Genomic DNA, 6,845 nt, shown 5'->3' with positions numbered 1-6,845 from the left:
TAGGTGACAGAATACTTTAAGGTGCAATTAAAAGAATGGCTTTGGCTATACTTATCATTGTCCCTTCTTGCATAAAATATACTGGTTTATTTTTAATGAAAGATTAATTTTTTTCTCAACAATGACACTTAACAAACAATGGTAGCATAGTTCATCTGGCCTGCATTCAGCCAATAAAAGACCCTTATTCGTTAAGTATAACAGTTCCTTTATCTGTATCAGCTTAAACAGTTATTTTATATTTTAAGTAGATTAAAAATATGTGACCACTTCATATTACCTGGCTTTGAAAATTCAGTGCCTGGCTATTCCTGCTCTATAGCTATTCTCTGAACTTGTTCCCCAGACAGACAGGCATAGTATAAAAAGAGGATTAAAACTGTTTTCTGTATCCTCAACTTTATCAGGGATAACACAGAAATCTCCATCATTCACACAGCTAGAGAGTTCTAAAGCATTAACAGTTTATCTGGCTTACATGTTATATAAGCTAGAAAGTATATATATTTTAAACCAATCACCCAATCCAACCATAATGCAAAAAGTTGTATTGCAAGTTTATTGGTACAACTCCTGCTAAATGAATAAAATAGGGTATGCTTCTGGAAAAGCTGGTATCCAATAAACTTAACAATATCTTATCCAAATGGACTAAAAGGGTATTTCAGGAAACAGGCTGCTTTGCAAGAAATGTACTATCTTTGATGTGTAAATATTTTCCTTTTTTCTTTTTCTTTTTTTGAATTTGTCAGGATGAACAACATAAGGCACTGGCTTTTTCAAGAAAAAAGTTAGCAACTGCTTTAGTCATACATATATAAAACTTTGACGACAATGTTCCTGGAGTTATTTCACCATCCCTTATCATTTGTCCAAGAAGAACTGCTTTTAAAAGTAAAGTTCAAACCGGGCTTGCAGGGCTGGCCTTAGGCAAACTCAGGAAGGAAAGATTGCTGTTCAGTGCTTCCTCATTTTATCCCCTCTTTACTTTCTTTCTAGCCTTCAGTGTTTATCTGGGATGGGGGAATCTATATTTCTTTGTTTCTTTTGCAAAGTCAAAGATTTGTTATGGGAAAGAAAATGTGATTTTTGACATGCATATAATAAGCTAGTCAACAGCATACATTTCCTAAAACCCAAATGAATACTTTCAGATCTCCTACATTTTCTTCCAGTATCAGTATGCATATTGTAGGACAATTGATTGTACTTCATGTTTTATGTATTTATCAGTAAATTCATATTGCGGGAAGTGCTATATTTTTAAGAAAGTGTGTCCTAAAGCTTGGTTTAAACAAGTTTTCAATACAAACAAAAAAAGTCAATATCAAGATGAAAATAAATTACCATCATTTGTAAAGTACAGATGTGATAATAGAAAAATAAAAATAGGTAAAATGAATCTCTTCTCTCTCTCCCTTTCTCTCTGTTTCTGTCTCTTTCCTTCTCTCCCTCTGTCATTCTGTTTGAAATCCTTAAAGTATCAAAAAGGTGAAAGAGAAAAGGACAGCCAAGTGAATACAAAAATAATCAAAAGAAAGTTGAATTTTAGATGAAATGGGCATTGAGGGAATTGACCGGTGATAGAAATAATTTTAGGTGATTGGGCTGTAGATACTGTTCAGAATTCTAAGATCACAGTCAGAAATCCTTTTGCCTGAATCACTTGCTAGCTTATTTGATATGCAGATGTCTGAGTCTTGCTGCAGACCTTAAATTAGCCTCTGGAAGTTGGGCCTTTTTTAGCATTTTAAAGAAACCCCTCTGATACTCTTTTATCTATCATAGTTTGAAAACCTCTACATACTGGAGTCTAGAATCAACTGGACTTGTATGCTTGATATTGACAGTGTCTAAGGCTAATGGTTTTCTTTTCCTCCCATTGTAGATGTGCAAAAATGTCATGCTGCTTTACAAAGTACCTGTTCATCTATTGTCCTGACAAGAGAGAGAAATATTTGTCCAGGTAAGTTGTTTTGCAGGAATTTTCCTAAGGCAAACAACAAAGCTACTTAGTGATTTGTAATCTTATCTTCCTGGGTCTCGCTAACAATTGCTAGGCTCTGTAGACAAAAGCCATCTTACTTCTCAAACCAAGGAGGAGCAAAGAGGTCTTTCCTGAGGCCTTTTCATTTTAAATTCTTGGAGAACTTCATTCAACAAATGTTAATATGCAGTAAAAGATGGAAAGCGCCAGGGACAGGTATTGGTATTGTCCCTCTGCCACATACACAAACACACACACACAGAGCCCATGTCACACATTAATAAGCAATCACAACATTCCTTCCCACTCATCCTGAACTTGGCCTCATGAAGTTTTTCAAAGTAGCACTTAGGCAATCATTTTCAATTTTTCAGAGTAGCCACTCAAACAGCAACATAAGGAATTGTGCTGAGCTTTTGAGGAATATAAAATTAAATTATGTATATATTGTTTTCTCAAGGAGATTGGAGTTAAGAACACATAGAGTATCCTGGGAACACTGCTATGTATTTGGTTAGAACGAAGTGTATATGAAGGCGAATAGCATGTAAATCCAGACAGAGAGCTATTGGCCATTATAAGTGACATTTAAGGTGAGAACAGAGTGTGTGACACTGTATGATGGGTAGTGGGGAGTGAGTGAATCAGGAAAGGCTTCAAATTAAGAAATCACGGCTGTGCTTTGAGATTATTTATCTGAAAGTTGCCAAGAGACTCTATAAATGCAAAAAACATGTAGGACACTACTGCAGGAATTTTGGAAGATCATAATTTGAGAGCAGATTAAGTTGGTTATAGACAGAAAGGAAGGGGTGAGTAGGAAAAATACATTACAGACATGGAATTGACGAGTTTTGACTGAAGTGGTGAGTTGTAAGGAAGCAATTAGAGGAGAGAAAATAGAAAATTATTAAAAATAAATCTTGCATTTTGAGCAAAATTTTTGTGCATTTTTTGTCATTACATTTTGAACAACTTAAAGAAACAATTTTAATCAAAACTCAATACTCAAAAGGAGAAAGAGTTTGGATATAGCTATTGCAGTGGTTGGGTTGTGCCCTGCAGGCCTGCAAGACCTGTACTTGCCAACTTTTAGACTGAAGAAAGAGCCTGGAGTTGGAGATAGAGACGTCAATGGTTTAATGGATGGTGGAGTTCACGCTGCTGAAGCAAGCTCTTGCAGTGACATCCCACCTTGTGTTGCGGAGGGCAGGCAAGACATCCTGTGGGGAGGGGGAGATTGCAGGTTATAGAAGCAGCATCAGGTCAGCCTATTAGTTACCAGGGAAACCAATGAGGTGAATGCCCTTTATCACCCTCTTGATAAGAACAACCACTAGCTGGAGCCTAGGACAAGTACTTAAGGAAAGTCAGTCATGTGTGTGCGGTATAGGTGATGCAGGCACTGGTCAGCAGGGGATGTACAGAGAGTAAAAGAATAGCCACCTTGAGTGACCTGACCATACAAGTGGCTTTTCTTTTTTCTGACTGTCTGATTTCTCTTGCTTTGGGAAATTATCTGTTCTCTTCTCCATATGACTTTTGTGGAATACAAAACTCTAGACCCTGTCCTTCTCAACCACAGGATTGCCACATATCTCACAATGATTGGCACTCTACTGGGAATTTTCCTTTTATGGTGAGATACTCAGGAATAAAGGGTGAGAGGAGCTGAGTCTCCAGGTGGTCCTAAGGAGATTTTGTGTGTGTGTGTGTGTTAATGCCATTGAGTTTGGTAAGGTACCCTAGTTCTTCTCCTTCTGGAGTTCTGGTTGTTCACTTCTTCCTTTGAACCTAGAAACTATTCACTGAGAGCCAAAGCCAACATAATTCCCTGTCCCCATGTAGGCAATATTGATATCCAACAAATACTGCTTAGCTACCTGCCCTCTAAGACATACTTGTTCTGGAGGATGAGATTGTGAACCAATCAAATTCAAGACTATTGGCTGTTTAAGACTCATTTCAAGGCTCTTACCTCACTGTGTTCACTTAATCCAAAACTATTATTTTAAACATTCTGCCCAAATAGCTCCTTGTTTTGCTGACTTGCTTTTTAATCACTATATCGAAGTACTTAAAACCCTATAAATATTGACCTATTTAGTTCAGTAAGTCTAATAAACTTAGCTTAGCTTGATCAACAAGTTTTGCTGGTGGTCTTTTGGGGAGCCAAAAGTTGACACTAATAAACAATCAATACATCTTTTTTATTTCCTGGGTAAATTATATATAATTAAATTCTGTTGCCTCAAAGTAAAATTTGCAAATTGTATAATGCCTTATGAATGGTCCTAAGGAATGTCATTTTGTGTGTGATTGGTCCCGTAAAACTAGACTGAAAACTTCTAGAAGGCAAAAAAATAAGTATCATATGGGGGGGGCAAATGTTGAATAATGAATAATTTGGAAACAGACAAACTTTGTGCTATCTCTTGTCTCTCAGTTACTAGCATATCACTTTAATAAAAGTAGATTTCTGTTATTTGTTGTTGGTCAACAGCTGTATCTATTGTGCTCATTACATGAGGTCTGTAACTTTTAGGTAAAACCCTGAGGTAGACATTGGTGGAGTGTCACCCATTTTCTCTTGGATCACCTTTTCATCTCAGTAGAAGGTAGCCTGTGATTTGTAAGTAATACTATCAGCATTTTGGTTCAGGGCTGCCCTGGGGAATTTGTTGCAGAGGAAGCCTTTAGGTAATAACTGATAAGCATAGAGGAGTAATTGTCAGGGTAATTCCAAGTTTCTCTGGAGGTTAAATTGATTCATCCAATGTGGTGACTGGCTTATTTCCTCTCCACTCTCCTCTTGTGTGGGGTAAGTGATACACAAAAATGAGGTTCCTCAATATGCCCAATAACAGCTGTAATTTAGTTTAAAATTTTTGTTTGCAGATAATAGAAATAGATTTTGGGGAGTTCCCATCATGGCTCAGAGGAAACAAATCTGACTAGCATCCATAAGTATGCAGGTTCAATCCCTGGCCTTGCTCAGTGGGTTAAGGATCCGGTGATGATGTGAGCTGTTGTGTAGGTCAAGATGTGGCTTGGATCTGGTGTTGCTGTGGCTGTGGTGAAGTCCAGCAGCTACAGCTCCAATTCGACCCCTAGCCTGGGAACCTCCATATGCTGCAGGTGTGGCCCTAAAAAAAAAAAAAAAAAAAAAAAAAAATTAGATTTTGCCTAGGTATCCAAATAAGAGGAATTTCCTGGTGGGTTAACAGTTTTGATTCCCTACATTGCCAGCAAAGCTACCTGTTAATCAGGTATACTATGTACATAAATCCTTGCCTCACGCTTTGCTTCTGGAGAAAATCCAGCTGAGACATAGGCTTCTTAGGAAAGTATGTTGTCTTTACCCTTTTATGATAAAACAATTCTTAGAATTGCACCAGGGACAACTTTTGGTGAAGAGTCAGCTAGAACATTTACTCTCTGACAAGATGGTGTCTAATTTGTCTTTGTTTAGTGAGTGCCTAGAACAGTGTGTATTGCAAAATAAGTAATCAATAAATGTATTCTGGATGAATCATCATGGTCCCCCTAGCTTGGTCCCCCTAGCTTGGTTGCAGGGTCTAATAAGTTCAGGGATCTGATAATCACAGAAGACTGGAGTTGAACCATGCTGAGGATGAAAGAGGCATTTGTTAAGTAAGTGTTTTAGCCAGTTAGTACCTCATAACCAGGACTGATGCTCAGGCAACATGTACCTGGATGGCTGGACTAGTTGCCTGTGTTCATTGTTCATTCTAAAGCTTGTTTTGTCTGTTATTATGGGTACATGTCCATGTTCTCATACTTGTTAAATATTTTCATATTATCCCTGTTCATAACCATTTTTATCAACTACTTTATTTCAGAGTGCTTGCTCTTGAGATCTGATGAGAATGCTCTTAATTTTTGCATGTTCCTTATCTTAATATCTCTTCTCCCCATATCTTTAGCATTTCAAAGAAAGACAATGTCTTGGCCAAAGTCTTTGCTTATTTCTAAAGCATATACCCCGATCATGCATTCATGCAAGTATTTGCTTCCTCTTCAGGAATTTTTTTTCTTATCATCACTGATTGCATCAGCCTAGTGCCAGCCTACTCTGTGCCCTATTAGTCAGCATCAAATATTAGTTTTGGTTGATACTGTACAATATTACTTATGATAACCTAAAAAGTTTTAATTCAGTGCTTAAAACCAACCAATAAAAAATAATGTTTTAGTTTCTAATATAGGAAAAACCCTCTAAAAGTGGCCAAGAGAATGTATAAGAATTTCAAAAACACTCTCGGCTTTCTAAATATGTAAGATTCCTATCCAGGTCTGATACACAGTATTTATATAGTCCTATACAAGTGATTTAACACTTGTGCCTCATTTAGTCCTACGTAAAATGAGGATAATAACTACTGTGCAGGTTTAATATAAAATTTTAAATTCATAAATGCTCCTTAATATATAATAGGCACTTAAAAAATGGCAACTCTGGTAATCACAGGTCTGATTGCAAGGTTGAGATGCTGGACACTTGTAACACCGTAAAATATCATCTGATAGGTATCAAAAGGCAGGGTAATTTTTCACATGCACAGAATCTATAGTGCTGTGAATTGAGGGAAGGTAGCCATTCTGGGCTGGAAAAAATCTGAGGAAGCTTTCTGGAGTAAGTGAAATGAGAATTGAATCTTTTGCTTTTTAGGGCCATACCCACAGCATTTGGAAGTTCCCAGGCTAGGGGTTGAGTCAGAGCTACAACTGCCGGCCTAACCCACAGCCACAGCAGCTTGGCATCTGAGCTGTGTCTGTGACCTACACCACAGCTCAACAACCAGATCCTTTAACCAATGCCAGATCCTTAACCCAC

General features: G+C 37.5%; 1 long non-coding RNA gene across 4 annotated transcripts in view; it reads right to left on the bottom strand.

The window, feature by feature from the left end:
- Nucleotides 1–1,033: 1,033 nt before the first annotated feature.
- The window catches only part of LOC102161811 (uncharacterized), a 277,061-nt gene continuing 271,249 nt past the window's right edge, over nt 1,034–6,845 (bottom strand). For all 4 annotated transcript variants that reach the window (XR_014824994.1, XR_014824998.1, XR_014824993.1 and 1 more), the window contains one exon: nt 1,034–3,210. This is a non-coding gene — a long non-coding RNA (uncharacterized LOC102161811). The remainder of the gene's footprint in view (nt 3,211–6,845) is intronic.

The sequence above is a fragment of the Sus scrofa genome, chromosome 13, assembly GCF_054392235.1.
Source record: "Sus scrofa isolate SSC_HxYL_T2T_F1_AM1 chromosome 13, Sscrofa_HxYL_maternal_Yorkshire_Landrace_v2.0, whole genome shotgun sequence".
NCBI classification, from domain to species: Eukaryota; Metazoa; Chordata; class Mammalia; order Artiodactyla; family Suidae; genus Sus; species Sus scrofa.
Note: the sequence above shows the minus strand (reverse complement) of the source record. Positions and strands in the feature narration are given on the sequence as shown.